The sequence below is a fragment of the Bufo bufo genome, chromosome 1 (assembly GCF_905171765.1).
Source record: "Bufo bufo chromosome 1, aBufBuf1.1, whole genome shotgun sequence".
NCBI lineage: Eukaryota > Metazoa > Chordata > Amphibia > Anura > Bufonidae > Bufo > Bufo bufo.
The window spans coordinates 104,185,524-104,205,172 of NC_053389.1; positions in this window are offsets into that span (position 1 = coordinate 104,185,524).

Here is a 19,649-nt window from a genome sequence, read left to right on the forward strand (position 1 = left end):
ATTAGAACCCCTTATTCAGTATTTTGTGGAAGCAGGTGTATCGCAGGCCTCAATCAATATTTGGTGAAAGCAGATATATCAATCCCCTTAATCAATATTTTGTGAAAGCAGGTATATCGCAACCCTTAATCTGTATTTCGTGGAAGCAGTTATATCAAACCCCTTTTTCAGTATTTTGTGGAAGCAGGTATATCGCACCCCTCAATCAGTATTTTGTGGAAACAGGTATATAGAACCCCTCAATCAATATTTTGTGGAAGCAGGTATATCACACCCCTCAATCAGTATTTTGTGGAAGCAGTTATACAAAAACCCCTTAATCAGAATTATGTGGAAGCAGGTATATCACACCCCTCAATCAGTATTTTGTGGAAGCAGGTATATAAAACCCCTTATTCAGTATTTTGTGGAAGCAGGTGTATCGCAGGCCTCAATCAATATTTGGTGGAAGCAGGCATATCAATCCCCTTAATCAATATTTTGTGGAAGCAGGTATATCGCAACCCTCAATCTGTATTTTCCGGAAACAGGTATATCAAACCCCTTTTTCATTATTTTGTGGAAGCAGGTATATCGCACCCCTCAATCAGTATTTTGTGGAAGCAGGTATATCAAACACCTTAATCAGTATTTTGTGGAAGCAGGTATATCGCACCCCTCAATCAGTATTTTGTGGAAACAGGTATATAGAACCCCATAACCAATATTTTCCAGAATCAGGTATATCGCACCCCTCAATCGGTATTTTGTGGAAGCAGGTATATAAAAACCCCTTAATCAGTATTTTGTGGAAGCAGGAATATCGCACCCCTTAATCAGTATTTTGTGGAAGCAGGTATATAGAACCTCTCAATAAATTTTTTGTGGAAGCAGGTATATCGTAGGCCTCAATCATTATTTGGTGGAAGCAGGTATATCGTAGCCATCAATCAGTATTTTGTGGAAGCAGGGATATCAAACCCCTTAATTAGTATTTTGTGGAAGCAGGTATATTGCACTCCTCAATCAGTTTTTTTGGGGGCAACAGGTATATCCCACACGCAAATAGTTCCAATAGCGCTTGTCCCTCTATATACTTGCGATATCACAGCAGAACCGCACACAACTGCTGCACAATACAAATGCGCTATATACTTTCTATCTTAGAAAGTACATTATAAGTATATCACACCCCTCAGTATATCACACCTATCGATAGCATACCTATACCAGTCCTTAAAAGGGCTTTTGTGGCCCTATTAGCTAGCGTTTGGTATTCCTAACAGTCTGTCCCTGCTCCACAAAGCAACTTCTCCCTACACTGGCAAAACACAGAATGTAAAATGGCTGACAGATCGGGTTCTGTTATAGGGTGGGGGTGTATCCATGTGCTGAAACGTCTCAATTGGCTGTCCTGTCCCACCTGATGTGTGTCTCATGCGTCAAAGTTCGGCGCAATGCAAATTAATATGGCTCCGGCGGACATCGCCATGTGTTCTCATGTTCGGCGATTCGCGAACACGCAAAGTTTGCTGCGAAACAACCGCCGGGTGAACCTTAAGGCCATTTCTACTTACTATTCAACTGTATCACCGTTCTGAGGATGGAGATATAGTTGTATTTGAGGTTGCCACTACTTTTAGGGCCCAAGCCTGGATGTTTTTGCCTATTTGGGGGCGGCCCACTCAGGCACCAGCCTATTTGCTTTTTGCCATAATTGCCAGGTGGGCAGTCCTTCTTGGAAACATCCAGGAGCACCTATATATGTAAATACTTTTAAAATTCTGAATATTTACTGCCCTAAATATCTTGATTCAAAATGACTGTAACTAATAAACATCAGTACAAACTATGAGTCTGGTCAGAGACTGTCAATCTCAAAAGTAAAAATGTCCAGCCATCTGTTTTCTTGATATTTGTTCCAAATCTTGATTTCCTCTTGATCTTGAATTTAATTTGTCTTTTCCTCAAATGCAAAAAAAAATAAAAACCTCAATAACAATTTAATTCTTTTTTTTTTTCTTTCCTTCATGCATTTGCAGCCAATGTTTTCTAAATTCTGGAAACACATTGCACTGATTTTCTTCTTTGTCAGTGCATAATCTTTCCTCAAATTTCAATTCAATAGAAGAATAATTTCATGTTTTTTTTTCTCCTCTTCCGTATATTGTGAACCATCTGCATGACAATTTGTATTTCCTTCCAGCTTTCCCTACAACTCCCTTGATTTGATATATACAGAGACAAAGAAAAAATAAGCATCCAATAAGACATTTACAGCTGCGAGGCTCCTGGCTTTTCTCTATCAAATCTATTTCCTTTTTCTGCCAATGACAATTCTATTTTACTGAGATTATCTCGTCACGTATGAAAAAAAACGTATTTGCTGTTGCCTGGGTTCTGATATATGGAGGAGGTTTATACATGGAGGTTAAAAAGGACTAGATAAATATAGTAGGAGACAGATATCTGGCTAGATTTTGAGATATTGTAAATACTGAACAATTTATAGATAATAGTGGAGTGCATTTGTATTGTGCAGCAGTTGTGTGCGGTTCTGCTGCGATACCGAAGCTATATAGAGGGACAAACGCTATTGGAATAACTGATTGCAACTGGTGTGATATACCTGTTGCCCCCCCCAAAAAAATTATTGAGGGGTGTGATATACCTATAATATACTTTCTAACATAGAAAGTATATTATAGTGCATTTGTATTGTGCAGCAGTTGAGGGGTGCGATATACCTCCTTCCAAATATTGATTATGGGGTTCTATATACCTGTTTCCACAAAATACTGATTGAGGGGTGCGATATACCTGCTTCTACAAAATACTCATTAAGGGGTTCTATATACCTGCTTCCACAAAATACTGATTGAGGGGTGCGATATACCTGCTTCCACAAAATACTGATTAAGGTGTTCTATATACCTGCTTCCACAAAATACTGATTGAGGGGTGCGATATACCTCCTTTCAGTAAATATTGATTCAGCTATTCTATATACCTGTTTCCACAAAATACTGATTGAGGGGTGTGATATACCTGCTTCCACAAACTACTGATTGAGGAGTTTGATATACCTGCTTCCACAAAATACTAATTGAGGGGTGCGATATACCGGCTTTTACCAAATACTGATTGAGGCCTGCGATATACCTGCTTCCACAAATACTGCTCTTCTCTAGGGACTTTGGCACAGGGTCATTTTGAAAATGACAGGCAGAGGAAGATGCAGGCCATTCCGCAGGGGTGGTAGGGGTCGGGCAGGTGCAACAGGCCGGAGCCTAAGTGGGAAGTTGGAGAAGGTGCGTGCGATTACGTCAAAGGATGCACCAGAGTTGGTTGAGTGTCAAACTCAGTCTTCCGCTTCTGCACCCTCCTCATCCTCTGTATCTGCACCCTCCTCACTCTCTGCTGTGTGCACCCCCAAGGACACCATCACAACCACCACCACCATTGCCCCTCCACTCGAGTCAGAGGAATCATTTTGCCATCCATTCTCAGACCTTACCGATGCGCAGCCATTCTTGGCATCGGATAAGGAAGAGGAGGTAGCAACGGCCGCCACACAGCGGTCTGACGACAGTACCCAGATCAGCCCAAGGAGGGCTTTTAGCTCTGCGGTCACAGGCCGATCAGTGGCTAACCTCCCTCAATTTGACAGTTGGTAAAGTGGTGTGCGACAACGGTGCTAATCTGCTGAGCGCGCGGAAACAGGGCAAAATGACACATGTGCCGCGAATGGCACACGTCCTGAATTTATTCGTGCAGCGATTCGTTGCCAAATACCCCGGGGTCCAGGACATCTTGTGGCAGGCCAGGAAAATCTCTGCCCATTTCAGAAGATCTTACACGTCCATGGCTCGCCTTACTGCTGTTCAGCGGCAACACCCCCTGCCCGTCAGACATCTGATTTGTGACAGCCCGACGCGCTGGAACTCCACCTTGTATATGCATGATAGGCTGCTCCAGCAGCAACATGCTGTTAACGACTAAATGTACGAACTCTGCAGCAGGACAGGTTTTGGGAAGCTTGGTTTCTTTTCACTGTGCCAGTGGCTGCTCATGCGCGACGCATGCAGACTTCTGCGTCCATTTGGTGAGATCACCATACTGGTCAGTCGCAGCCAGGGCACCATCAGTGACGTCGTGTCATTGATTAAGCCATCGAGGAGTAGGAGCTGGAAGATAAGGAAGTCGCAATGCTGAATGAATTCCCAGGGGGGCTACTCCTTTTGAGACAAGTCAGCAGAAGTCTGAAAAGGAGTCAGAGGAGGATGGTGGCGGGGGGGAGGAGGAAGAGGAGCAAGAATAACAGGCTTTGAGGGGGACTTTAAACTTTTCAGGGATGCCTGGTGTTGTCCGTGGCTGGGGGGAGGAGACTGAGGATGACATTATCAAGGACCAGTACTGGGTGGCAACGTACTTAGACCCCCGGTACAAGCACAAAATGGCGTACATGTTACCAGCATCACAGAGGGGTGTCAGAATGCAGCTTTTCCAGGCCTTGCTGTGAGAGATGCTGCATTCTGCTGTTGCGGGCGTTGGCAGAGGACTTTCCACCCACAGCAAAACAGATGCAGGTACCAATCCTACCGCGCCTGAAAGAGGGCGGTTTGAAGATGTGTTGGTCAGTTCAGATATGAGATCATTCTTGCAGCCAACCCATCAATAGCCGCCCTCTATATCCAGCCTCAGGAAACGCCTAGACCCACAGGTGTCCAATTACATTGGGTTAACAGCTGATGTGGATGCTCTGAGAAGCGAGGAACCCCTGGACTACTAGGTGTGCAGGCTTGACCTGTGGCCAGAGCTGGCACAATTTGCCATGGAACTTTTGGCTTCCCCCTCATTGAGTGTCCTGTCCGAAAGGACGTTTAGCCCAGCAGGGGGGAACGTGAGCGATAAGCGCACTCGCCTAGCTCACGACAGTGTGGACTACCTCTCATTTCAAAAAAATAAATGAGGCATGGATCTCAGAGGGATTCAACAACTGTGATGACCACGTGTAATTAAATTTCCTCATGCCAGCGCACACATATCTGCCACCACCCAAAACAAAGAATGGTCGTTGTCTTATGTATATACAGCGGCATAAAAGGCCTTTTCTGTCAGGTGAATGCCTAATTTTTGGGGCCTCCACTTCAGTGGCCTACAGAAAAAAAAATTATACAGTGACCGCCATATGTACCTCCAGACACATAATCACTAGTTATTTTCTGTCAGGTGAATACCTAATTTTTGGGACCTATACTGGCCTACAGTAAAATTGTTATCCACTGACCGTCTAATATACCTCCAGCTTTATAATCACTTGTTTTTTCTGTCAGGTGAATGCCTAATTTTTGGGGCCTGTACTCCACTGGCCTACAGTAAAATTGTTATTCAGTGACCATGTAAAATACCTCCAGCCCCATAATCACTTTCTTCTTTTCTGTCTGGTGAAGGCCTAATTTTGGGGGCCTGTACTCCACTGGCCTACAGTAAAATTGTTATCCACTGACCTTCTAATATACCTCTAGCCACATAATCACTTGTTCTTTTCTGTCAGGTGAATGCCTAATTTTTGGGGGCTGTACTCCACTGGCCTACAGTAAAATTGTTATTATGTGACCGCCTAATGTACCTCCAGCCACATAATCACTTGTTCTTTTCTGTAATTTGAAGGCCAAATATTTGGGGCCTGTACTCCACTGGCCTACAGTAAAATAGTTATTCAGTGAACGTTTAATTTACCTCCAGCCACATAATCACTTGTTCTATTCTGTTAGGGGAATGCATATTTTTTGAGGCCTGTACTCCACTGGCCTACAGTAAAATTGTTATTCAGTGACCATGTAAAATACCTCCAGCCCCATAATCACTTTCTTCTTTTCTGTCTGGTGAAGGCCTAATTTTGGGGGCCTGTACTCCACTGGCCTACAGTAAAATTGTTATCCACTGACCTTCTAATATACCTCTAGCCACATAATCACTTGTTCTTTTCTGTCAGGTGAATGCCTAATTTTTGGGGGCTGTACTCCACTGGCCTACAGTAAAATTGTTATTATGTGACCGCCTAATGTACCTCCAGCCACATAATCACTTGTTCTTTTCTGTAATTTGAAGGCCAAATATTTGGGGCCTGTACTCCACTGGCCTACAGTAAAATAGTTATTCAGTGAACGTTTAATTTACCTCCAGCCACATAATCACTTGTTCTATTCTGTTAGGGGAATGCATATTTTTTGAGGCCTGTACTCCACTGGCCTACAGTAAAATTGTTATGCACTGCCCGTCTAATATACCTCCAGCCACATAATCACTTGTTCTTTTCTGTCAGGTGAATGCATCATTTTTGGGGCCTGTACTCCACTGGCCTACAGTAAAATTGTTATGCACTGACCGTCTAATATACCTCCAGCTATATAATCACTTGTTCTTTTCTGTCCAGTGAATGCATAAACTTTGGGGCCTGTACTCCACTGGCCTGCAGTAAAATTGTTATTATATCTATTCCACTGGTGGACGCCATATTCTTTATCCATTGATATCCTCATCCTGGTCTGTGTCATCTATCTTTAAGTTTATTATTTTGTATTGTCAGTCTGATACATGCATCATTTTTTGGGGCGACCATTAGGTTGTTACATAATTCTAATGTACACAACAGTCATGCATTCATTTTCAGATTTTTAGTGTTGTGTGAAGCGAGAGTCAGACCAGCCCACCAGAGAACCAGAGGATCCTCCTGTGGGTCCAGATTATAATACCATAATGGACTCCAAAGATCCAGGAGAAAAAAATATTTATAACCAAATTATTCAACCCCCAATGCTGTAAAGGGTTTTAGGGAATTTAGTGTACATTTGTAATTGTGTTCAGAATGAAATCTTACAAGGACTTTTTAAAGAACCAAATGCAACTAAAATGACATCAATTGTTTTTGTAATACAGTAGTAAATGTTTTTTTTGTGATTTCTTCATTGACACAATTATTCAACCCCTTAAAGACTACCACTCTTAAGAACAGAGGTTCATTCAAGTGTTTTCGATCAGGTATTGAAAACACCTGTGGATGTCAAGGAGCAGCAATCAAGCATAATAAGCACCAATTAGGCAGATTTAAAAGGACTGTGATACTCAGCTCCTTCTAGACATTTACTGGTGTGTTTACAAACATGGTGAAGTCAAGAGAATGGTCCAGGAAGACAAGAGAAGACGTGATTTCTCTTCACAGGAAGGACAATGGCTATAAGAAGATTGCAAAGATGTTAAACATACCAAGAGACACCATAGGAAGCATCATTCGCAAATTCAAGGCAAAGGGCACTGTTGAAACGCTACCTGGTCGTGGCAGAAAGAAGATGCTGACTTCGACTGCTGTGCGCTACCTGAAGCACAAAGTGGAGAAAAGTCCCCGTGTGACTGCTGAGGAACTGAAAAAAGATTTGTCAGATGTGGGTACTGAAGTTTCAGCTCAGACAATAAGGCGCACACTGCGTAATGAAGGCCTCCATGCCAGAACTCCCAGGCGCACCCCCCTGCAGTATGCCAAAAGTCATGTGGACAAACCACAAAAGTTTTGGGATAGTGTTCTGTGGACTGATGAAACAAAATTAGAACAGTTTGGGGCCATGGATCAACGCTATGTTTGGAGGAGGAAGAACAAGGCCTATGAAGAAAAGAACACCTTGCCTACTGTGAAGCATGGTGGGGGGTCAATCATGCTTTGGGGCTGTTTTGCTTCTACAGGTACAGGGAAGCTTCAGCGTGTGCAAGGTACCATGAATTCTCTTCAGTACCAGGAGATATTGGATGAAAATGTGATGCAGTCCGTCACAAACCTGAGGCTTGGGAGACGTTGGACCTTTCAACAGGACAATGATCCCAAGCATACCTCCAAGTCCACTAGAGCATGGTTGCAGATTAAAGGCTGGAACATTTTGAAGTGGCCATCGCAGTCACCAGACTTAAATCCGATTGAGAACCTCTGGTGGGACTTAAAGAAAGCAGTTGCAGCGCGCAAGCCTAAGAATGTGACTGAACTGGAGGCTTTTGCCCATGAAGAATGGGCGAAGATACCCGTAGATCGCTGCAAGACACTTGTGTCAAGCTATGCTTCACGTTTAAAAGCTGTTATAACTGGAAAAGGATGTTGTACTAAGTACTAAGATTGAATGTCACTTGGGGGTTGAATAAAACTGATAATTATGTGAGCACAGAAAATACATTTGTGGTTATTTCATTATAAATGTTATGTTATATTTGTCTGACTTACAAGTGCCTCTTTGATTTAATTGTAAACAAGATGACTGAAATGATCAAAATCAATGTCAAACTGGCCAAAACACTCAATTTCAGTGGGGGTTGAATAATTTTGAAAACAACTGTAGGTATATTTCTTTGATTCAAAACTTATGAAACTTTATTGATGATATATCAGGTTGGGCCCTGAGAATAATCTCCTTTGGTAGGCCCAAGGAATCCCAGTCCAAAACTGTCTACAACCTCTGCCTGCCTACACAATATGAATGACAGTTCATGATTAAGTTCTAGTTCAGAATAAGGGATAGTTTAGAAAAACACTTCCATGTTATCCATCTAGGAAAGCAGTAGTCTTGAGTCTTAGTGTTTGTTCCAGCAGTTTTTAGTCGGAGTGCAAACACATTGATGGAACAATGGCAGAGTAGAATATAACTATTCAGCCTAGACAAAATATGTAATGTAACTGGCTTACCAAACATTATATGTAGAGTGGTTGGCTGACCGGACATTATGTAGAGGTAGTCAGTGTGAGGTGGATGGAGAGGAGCGGGGAGGACTGTGTGGTGAATGGGAGCTTTTTTACAAAATAATATTTAAGGGGGCGGAGCCAGCAAGCCATGGTGTAGGTCGTCTCCACCAGAGCGCCTCACCGCTAGCCCAGCTTTATCAGCCTTATTCAGTAGACACAGATCCCACGATGGGGAAAACCCTCAGAGACAGAGATGGGGCGACAGGGAACACCCTGAAGACGAAAAAGACTCAGGGAGACCTGAATAAGTTCCTTAACAGAAGATCCTCCACACACCCTGAAAGTGGCAAGATGGCGCGCGAGGCGCGAACCAACTCTGAGCGGGAAGGAGCCGATTCAGATGCCGACAGTTCAAACGCTGAAGCATATAATAGAGGTGAGACGGACTCTCTTCATCTCACCCGAAGCTTTCTGCAGCAGTCGCTAGCCCAGGCCCTTACTCCGGTCATGAAAGAACTTTCGGACATTAAAGCCGAGTTCCAGCAGCTTGGCCACCGGGTTGAACGCCTGGAGGAAAGCCATGACCTCCTAGTCCAGCATGAAGCTGGAGTACAAAATCACCTAGCGGCTATGTCCAAAATGATTAACGCAGCCTATTTTCACCTGGAAGACCAGGAAAACAGGGGACGGAGAAAAAATGTTCGCCTGAGTGGCATACCTGAGACGGTGTTGGCTGACGACCTGACGGACACAGTGCGCCGCGTGTTTGCCTTCCTGGTGGAAGAAGACCAGGCCGCCGCCATTGTCATCGAAAGGGCTCATAGAGCTCTTAGGACCAAACCTGCTGCGGGAGACCCACCCAGAGACGTTGTGTGTGCCCTGATGAACTTTCTAGACACTGCCGCCGTCCTGAGAGCGGCCAGAGAGAAGGGCGATGTCACCCTGGATGGGCACAAGGTGCTTCTGTTTCAAGACCTGGCGGCGAGTACACTGGCCAAACGCAGAAACTTGCGCCCGTTAACCACGTTGCTGAGAGACAAGGAACTGCCGGTCCGATGGCTGTTCCCTTTCGGCTTAAGCACCGCAATCGGGGGGAAGCAGTTTACTGTGAGACTCCCGGAGGACTTACCGCCTGTATGGGAGGCCTTGGGAACAGATGCCCTGGACATTCAAACCTGGCTCCCCTGCAGCCCGATACCGAATCTCCTAAGCCTACCACAGCCGGAGAATTGGCGCTTGGCGCAGAAAAAGAGATCCCCGAAGAAGAGGTTCCCTTGACTTGCTTTTCACAGAAGAATTGGAGGCGCACCCTGAAGTGGGACTCTGACGTTCATCGCCATTGAGAAGGGCGACAGCTCTGTGATGGCGTTATAGAGTGCCTATTTCATGTTCTAAGCTTCCACTCTGTATTGTTTCTCATATGTGTACTACCTGATTCCTATGTAATGGGCTTAGTGGGTGAGACCTGGTATTTGGGTACTTCCACACTAATTCTTCCCCCTACCGAGGCCTGGGCCTCCTAGGTAGATATTGCCGTTTTTGTATTCACCTTAAGAACCTTACAATTTGCAATGTTTATATCCTGTTTTTTATTAGATGCCCTGTGTCACCCCCTAACTAATCTTCCTGCTCATCTGCTCAGATCCACACACTGTCATCATGTCTGATTTAAAGATTGTGTCATTCAATGTGAATGGCATGAAAAACCCGCAAAAAAGAAGCAAAATTTACCACCTGCTCCGAAAGGAGAGTGCCGATTTAGCACTACTACAGGAGACCCATTTTAGACATTTGCACATACCTAGAATAGTTAGCAAACATTTTTCTGTATGGCATCATGCCTCATACTCCTCAGCAGCCAGAGGGGTTTCCATAGGTCTAGGGCAGAATTTGCCCTTCACTATGACGTCTAAATTAGCTGATCCTGATGGACGTTACCTATTTCTGAAAGGCAGGATAGCAAACTCTATGTTCACACTGGTAAACTTGTACGCACCGAATAGTGTGCAGATCCCCTGGTTGCTACGCACGCTAGAGACTCTAAAGACCTTTAAAGAAGGCCACCTTATCATGGGGGGTGATCTCAATCTCACGCTAGATTCATCCAAAGACTCAACCTCTATAGGCCGACCTCCCTCTAAGAGACAGATGAGAAGGCTTCTTCTCACCTTCGCAGACTTAGGGGTTTCAGATGTCTGGCGCCTCCTGCATCCGGAGGAAAAGGACTACACCTTCCACTCACAGACGCATGATACATATCAACATCTGGACTATTTACTCTTAACAAACCAATTACTGTCTTCAGTCACGGAGCCAGTATTGGGAACATAGTCGTGTCTGATCACGCGCCGGTGAGTGTGAGGGTGCGGTTCCATGCAATTCCACCGAAGACGTGGGTTTGGAGGTTGAATGAGACACTTTTAGAGGATGAACCACACAGGCGGGCTGTAGAGCAGTGCCTTAGGAACTATTTTAGAGAAAATTCCAGAGATCTCGCTAGCGAGACAACTCTCTGGGAAGCACATAAGGTGGTTGTCAGAGGGGAGCTTATAAGTTTGGGTTCCAGAGACAAAAGGTTACTGACCTATTAAACGTACGGGCAGCTAGAGCCCTAAAGACCCTGTGTTTTAAACAATATCTACATCGGAATAGGGGTTCCAAACTAGTCTCCAACCTCCTTAAGGGCCAAAGGAACAAATCCTTAATTCAATCCATCAAATCGACTTCAGCCTCCCGACTTATCAACACTCCAGCGATAGCCCAAGAGTTTTGCTCCTTCTACTCGACTTTGTATAACCTTCCGGCACCCCCCACTAGACAGCAGCTTGATGAGCGCATATCGGAGTTCCTAGGCTCCATTAACATCCCGAGGCTAATCACGGATGATGTACGAGGGCTGCTTCTGCCATTTACGATTGAAGAAGTAGATCAAGTCCTCTCCTCTATCCCTTCCGGTAAGAGCCCAGGGCCTGATGGGTTTCCAATCTCATATTACATAAAGTTCAGGGACATCCTAATCCCTCACTTTGTTGATGTCTGCAATCTCCTCCTCAAAGGTGGCCCTCTGACTCCGCAAGCCCAGGAAGCACACATAACAATTATCCACAAAGACGGGAAGGATAAAGAGGCCTCTGGAAGTTACAGACCGATATCGCTGCTAAATACTGATTTAAAATGGTGGGCTAAACTGCTTAACAACAGAATTTCGAAGTTGCTTCCTGGGCTGGTTGGCGAAGAGCAAGTAGGCTTTGTTGCAGGCAGAGAGGGCAGACACAACATTAGTAGAGTGATACATGCGACCACACATGCTATCAAAATGAAGTCCCCCTTGTGCTCCTGGGCACAGATGCTGAGAAGGCGTTCGATAGGGTCAGTTGGAACTATATGAGAAGCGCTTTGAATGCCTTTGGCATCCCAGAAGATTATATAAGAGCCATCTTTACGTTGTACTCAGCACCATCTGCGGGAGTGATGGTCAACGGGACCCTATCGGACACCTTCCAAATCAAAAATGGTACCCGCCAAGGATGCCCGCTGTCCCCCTCCCTGTTCGTCCTCACACTAAGGACGCTACTGCTAAAGTTTCGCCAATCCCCCATGATCAAAGGAGTGAAATTGGGAAATTACACCCAAAAGATGGCCGCCTTCGGGGGTGACTTACTGCTCTTGATGACAAACCCCGAGGAGGCCCTGCCGGAGGTTATGCGGATATTCAAGTCTTTTGGGCTAATCTCAAATTTTAAGATAAACTTTGATAAGTCGGAAGCCTTAGGTATATCCCTGCCGCCTGCCCTGCGTACTAAGGTTAAAACCCTCACACCATTTAAATGGCCTACGCAGGCAATAAAATATCTGGGAGTCGTGATCCCGATAGATCCCAAGCTTTTATTTAGTCAAAATTTTCCCCCGTCACCCAAAGTCACCTCTATTCTCTCGAAAAGCTCCTCGCCTTTCCTCACCTGGCTAGGCAGGAAGAATGTCTTAACCACCTACATTCTAATATATTAAAGAATTACATATATTATAAGTGTCCGTAAACGTGAGTTTTTAACCTGGAGTGGACCCTTTTAAAAATTCGCTTTTATTGGTTTTACTTAAAAAAGCATAAATATAGACACCCTTTGATAACTGGATATCCAAAGCAAATAATAGGACAAGATGTTGCCCAGCTACCACCGTGAATTGGTGAGACAAAAAAAGATAAAGATAAATAGACAGATATGTAAGAAATTCTTACGGCATTAGTGACTTTTAGGCTTGGGGTTGGGTAGAAAATCAGGCACATTGATGTGGGTATTCGGGATGAGTCTTTCCCTGTACCCGCCCTGAAATAATCCTCTGCACAGGGATGAACCCTGATGGTGGGATAACCCTGTCCCCGTGCCTACCCTGTCTAGCCCTGTACAGCCCTGTACAGTTGGAATTAATTACAAATGATGTCCGTTTATTTTTATATATATATTTTTATCCCGACGCGTTTCCCCACTTCTGGTTCGTCAGGGGGTCGGTTTATAGGATAAGAATTATAATGGTTAACATCAGGATGAATTACAATGAATGGTTAGATATGGTTAGATATAATTACTGTGTCCTGATCGATGTCATGATAGGGCAGTCCGTTATGGAGGAACTGTGGATTCCCCAGACAAGGAAAAATCACCTAGGAATAAAGTAATACACAAAAGGCTGCTGTCAATATTATGGCTACAACAGAAAATATACATTCATGTGGATTTCCAGTTAGTGGTGACTTACATATGGATGTCCCCCTGTTGCTTAGACTGTCGCCTGCCGTATCTGATGGGGCAGTAAGGCATCCCTGTGTTAGTGCTGTTTATATGGAACTGTTTAGAGGGCGCCCCTTTCGTCGGAAGCCGCATATCCGGTGAGTGGAACGCACGCTCGCATGGAACGCACGCTCCACTACTTCCGGTATCGTGGAACGCAAGCCTTACTTCCTGTCTGTTGAGGCAGACGTCACTTCCGGAATAGGTGCCTTCTCCGTCGGGAGCCGCATATCCGGTAAGTGGAACGCACGCTCACTTGGAACGCACACTCCACTACTACTGGTATCATGGAACGCAGGCCTCGTTTTCCTGTCTGCTGAGGCGCAGACGTCACTTCCGGGGTAGCGATGTCACAGCACTCCAAGTGCTCTTATGCGATACATATATGATTTAATCCAACTGCAACACTTGATTATTACCCAGTGGTTATTCTAATTAGACACCACTGAGCATATACAGGGGGCTGAGGTATATATATTTGTTTATTAAGGTATAATTCCTCTGATACCTTTTCTTTGGTTAAGTTTAGTATGCCAGGTGAGGCAAAATTAATGTGCCATACGCGGCAATACAAAATTATCTGCCTGAAGAGACGTATGAGGAAAAAATAATAAAATAGTTTATTAAATATAAATGTTAAACGGGAAACTGAATATCACGTCTGTGACTGTCAGGCTTCCAGACTAGAAAACAGTGATGTAGGAGGGGGATTAGATCCTCACCACTGTAAAGGAGTCCGGACTAGAAATCCCATCCAGCTAGCACATCCGTGCTAATATAAGCTGGCAGGGGATCAAGACACGGCTCAAGGGGTTAAACCAGGTGCAGGTGTGTTTATTGTGAATCTACTTGGCTAGGTGATATGAGACAGCTGGCGAGGGACTAAAACCCCTACAGGGTAAGACACCCACCAAGGTGTATGTGGGTGCTCACTCAGCTGTCTCAGTCAACCTAATAAGCCTGAGGTATAATATAGATCATAGACCCCATATACTCGAGTCAGCAGTAGCGCTGCTCAATCAGAGTAACACCCTGCCTGGAGAGCCGTGTAAGAGAACCAGAGGATCACCGGCTCAACGCGTTTCGCTATGGCCATATGAGCCACAATTCATCAGGAGCGAAGCGAGAATCTCTGTTATAATGAAGTGTGCCTGTACGGCAGAATCACCTCACACTGTTGTGTGTAGAGGTATTCGGCGCTATGGTGGCCGTGCGCGGCCGTATGAACGCCGAAAATATATCGAGTAAACCCCGCCTACAAAGGGGGCGTGTGTAAGCGCTCGGTCAAATCAAAGAAAGGCGCGTCATCTGACATGCACCCCCGATCCGCCCAGCGCCCTCATCACGTCACACACCTCCATACTAGCATAACAAATGCCCATGTGAATAGGGGGAATCGAAAGTCGCGGCCAAGAATGTGTCACTTACACGTCTGGCACTAAAGTTGGCTAAATCGAGAGACCGCAAGTTGGTGACATCACGGTAAGTATATGTACATATACAAAAAAGGAGAGAAAGAACCGTATCCCGCAGGCATGAATAGATGAAAGATAGCAGACATAGTGACATGAATCAAGAAGCAAGCCCCGCCTCCCTAAATCCAGTATATACATATAGAGGGCGTCAAGAAGATACAAGGGGCAATGAGATAAGCAAACTGGACCGAAAATCCATTGCATATGGTCAAAATTATTTAACCATATAGATGCACGCAAAGGACACAGCAGAAAGTATCCATATTGTGGTCCCTAAGGCTCAAATGAAGCATGAAGATGAAATTGCCTCATTTAACCCACTAGGGTGCATAGTTTGTAATCTAAAAATCCACATCGCTTCTTTTTGGAGCAGTAGAGTATCTATATCTCCACCGCGTATGGATTTTTTGGGCATCACAATCCCCTGGACCCTCAGCACATCCGGATTCCCAGCATGTACATCCCGTACATGGCGAGACACCGTAGTGTCTCTCGAGTTCCGGATGTCTGATAGGTGTTCTCCTATCCTCCGCCTCAATTCACGCTTTGTCTTTCCCACGTACTGCAGGCCACAATTACAGGTAATAAGATATATTAGACCCACTGAGGTACATCTAATGAAAGACCGAATCTCATATCTTATTCCACTAGTGGTACTGATAAACGAGTCTCCCTTAGTGATAAATTTGCATATAATGCATGAACCACAAGGGAAATTGCCTTTGGCAGAACTTTTGAGCCAAGTTACAGTAGTGGGCCGAGTGTAGAGGCTATGCACCAATCGGTCACGTAGATTAGAACCACGTCTGTACGTGACCAATGGGCGATCAGATAGTGATGATCCAATGTCCGGGTCCGATTGTAGAATGGACCAGTGGTTCTGGAGTATTTCCCGAACTTGTCGGTGAGCCTTATCGAAATTAGCCAGGATGCGTGGTGTCAAATCCACATTCTCCCTATTTCTAGGGGTCAATAACTGGCTACGGTTGGTGTTCATGGCATGCTGGTACGCCTTTTTCAGGGTATATTCTGGGTATCCCCTGTTGGTAAACCTGTGTTTCAGGTCCAAGGCTGCGGCCTTGAACTCCCCAAGCTCCGAACAATTTCTCCTAGCCCTGAGGTACTGTCCCTTAGGGATACCTCTTCTCAGGGCCAGGGGATGTCCGCTCTCCCAATGTAGGAGACTGTTGGTCGCAGTTTCTTTCCTAAACAACTTCGTGGTAATGCGTCTATCAGCGCCTATTGAGATACTGAGGTCCAGAAAGGTAATCTGGGACTCCTGTATCTCTGATGTAAAAAAGAGGCCAATGACGTTAGTGTTAAGGTTCTCCACAAATTCAAGAAAACTCTCTCTGGTACCATTCCACAAAATCAAGATATCATCCAGATATCGAATCCACAATTGGATACAAGATGTGTATGAATCCATAGATTCCCCGAACACAACCTCCTTCTCCCACCAGCCCAGGAAAAGGTTTGCGAAGGTAGGGGCACAGGGACTACCCATCGCCACCCCCCTGAGCTGGTGGTAGATACGTTGGTCAAAGAGGAAGATGTTCCGTGTCAGGATGAAATCCAACAATTGCATGATAAGGGCATTATGGCGGCGACACTGGTCCCCCCTCTGCTGGAGGAAAGTCTCTACCGCTTTACACCCCAATTCATGTATTATAGAGGTGTAAAGGGCTTCGACATCCAGACTAGCCAACCATATGTCCGAATCACAGTATATCCCATCCAATCTCTGCAGTACGTCCATAGTGTCACGGGCATATGAGGGTAGACTAACCACAAATGGACGCAGGATGGTATCCACATAGGTACTTATATTTGCAGTCAGGCTACCCATGCCCGAGACAATCGGTCTGCCCTTAAGAGAGGGACCCTGTTTATGTAGCTTAGGTAAGCTGTAAAATGTAGCAAGAACAGGGAATTTAGGTAATAAAAATTCATATTCTGTCCTGCTAATTAATCTCTCTTGCAGAGCCTCCTGCAGTATCCCTGCCAGTTGGACCTTGAATGTCAGTGTGGGATCGGAACTCAAGATGTTATAAGTTTTTTTGTCCTCCAAAAGTCTCAGGCACATGGAACGGTAATTTTCTTGGTCCATGACAACAATGTTGCCGCCCTTATCAGAGGGCTTGACGACAACACTGTTGTCATTTTCCAGCCGTTCCAGTGCCACTCTTTCCTCAGGCTTCAAGTTGTCATGCCCAAGGTTTACCCCATCAAGTTTCTGAAGGTCCCGAATCACCACATTTATAAAAGTATCAATCGGGGAATTGTCATTGAGGGGTGGAAATAGCTTGGACGGATTTTTCAAGTCCGTATAAGGACCATCTCCTATATTCCTGTCCCCCTCCTCTGACAAACCCACCAGGAGATTTACATCCTGCAAATCTTCCATATTGATACCCAATTCCAGACACTGTCGTCTATTATGTAATGAAAAGAATTTTTTCCACTTGAGTTTGCGTGCATATAACTGCAGATCCTTGATCCAATAAAACAAATTAAACTTTTGAAGGGGTACAAACGATAAACCTTTTTGGAGAACCTCTAATTGTAATGGGGATAACTCCCGTTTGGACAAATTAACAACCTGTAGTGCATCTACTTGGGGTCTACTGGGGGTCTCCTGTAACGTAGAAGGTAGTCGGATACCGGTGGGGTCTGGTCTAAAAAAACCCCACGTGAACCTCTTCCACCTCTACCACCCTGTCTAGGTCCCCGTGATCCCTGAGGTCTTCTGTTGCTGTTAGCTCGTCCACGGGGTGGTAAAGTGACTCGTTCACCATCTGTATCACATTCAGAGGAAGACAAATCCGTGTCTATCTCAGAAGTGACTTGGCGTTTTTGACCAAATTCAAGTATTCGTCCTTCTTTAAAGTCACTAGTATCCCTATTATATAGGAAATGTTTTCTCTCTTTGATTTGAGCAGTGAAACGCTCTATATTTTGCTGTAAGAGTGTTTCTTTTTTGTTAAAGTCACTATGTTCGCTAAATTTCTTTGCCTGTGCAATGCTCTCCTTTAATTCTGTCTCGCTCACTGATAGTAGTCTTCTCTCCTCATCTAATAGTAACCGCATTAAGCGCAGGGAGCCTGCAATGGATTCTTGCTCCCACTTTTTGAGGAACTCATTTGAGGGTACACGTGCTGTAGGGAGGATAGGACTTCTAAGACCTCTTGGAACTATATTATTTTTTATATAAGTATCCAGCGTCTGAACCTCCCACCAGCATACGCGGCAATACACCCCAGTCTCCCAGTGTAATAGAAAAAGACCCTCCAGTCCACATAAACAGCAACACATTGACAGGACCATTTTTTCATTTCTGGGTTATAGCTATTCTGATCAGTAGAGACGTGTATAAAGTCATCATGATCAGACTGAATAGAAAATAGTGGATAGTTTAGCTGGGTAGGGCATAATATAGCACAGACCCTTCTGATATCATATATTCGGTACTTTGTGTACCCATGACCAGTTTGAGACCATTATTTATTTGCGGGAAATCGAGGTAGGACGGAGGAGATTCCCGAAACCTCCCACTACTTTCAAAGATTCCTGAGGTATGAATAAACTCTACAAAAAACAATTAAACGTCAATCGTTCATTAAGGCCTACAGGTGCTTGTGAGTGACATCTGTAGATCCATTCTGCTTCTCTGCGTAAGACCTTGTTATCCCAGTCCCCCTTTCTCGGTGACATGGGTACAAGTTCCAACGCAGAGAAACTGAGTGAGCGAGGGTCTCCTGAGTGGCATTCATGTACATGACTTGCCACCGGTGTGATTCTGTTGTTTCTAATATCACCTATATGCTCGCCCACTCTTTTCCGTAATTCCCGAAGGGTCTTTCCAATGTAGTCTTTGGGACAGGGGCAGCGGCAGATATAAATTTGCTTTTGCAATTAATAAAGTCCCGGATTGTAAATACCTTTTGGGTGGCCGAACATGTGATCGTTTTACCTGTATTAATAAAAGGACAGATTTTACATGTCCCGCATTTGAACATGCCGATGGGGCGGCGATCAAGCCACGTTCCTGGTGGAGAAGGAGGCATGTAATGGCTGTGGACCAGTCTATCTCTCAGACTTTGACCCCTGCGATAGGTTATGCTTGGGTGGGATGAGATGTTTTTAGCGACACTTGTGTGCATTTGTAAAATTAGCCAATACTTATTGAGAATGGTCCTTATCTCCTTGTTGGCCATGTCAAATGTAGAGATAAGACGTGTTTCGCCCCCGCCATCATCCCCACGTGTTTTGGGGATAAGTAAGGTTTCTCTATCGGTTGCCAGGGCTTGCTGAAAAGCATCTCTTAAAGTGGTCTTTGGATACCCCCTGTCAGTGAGTCTTTTGTAGAGTTTTTTTGATTCGCAGTGAAAATCGTGTGTACCCGAACAGTTTCTGCGAATTCTGAGGTATTGTCCCCTAGGGATACCTCTTTTTTGTGGGGTGGGATGGTGGCTCCCCCAATGTAATATGGAATTTGTTGCCGTAGATTTTCTGAAAATTGTGCTGACCAGTTTGTCGCCTTGTTTTTGTATTGTCACATCTAGGAAGTTGATACTTTCTTCATGTACCTCAGATGTGAACTTAAGGCCAATGTCGTTGATGTTTAAGACATTGATGAAGTCAGCAAATTCCCTCCTACTTCCATTCCAAAGCAAAAAAATGTCG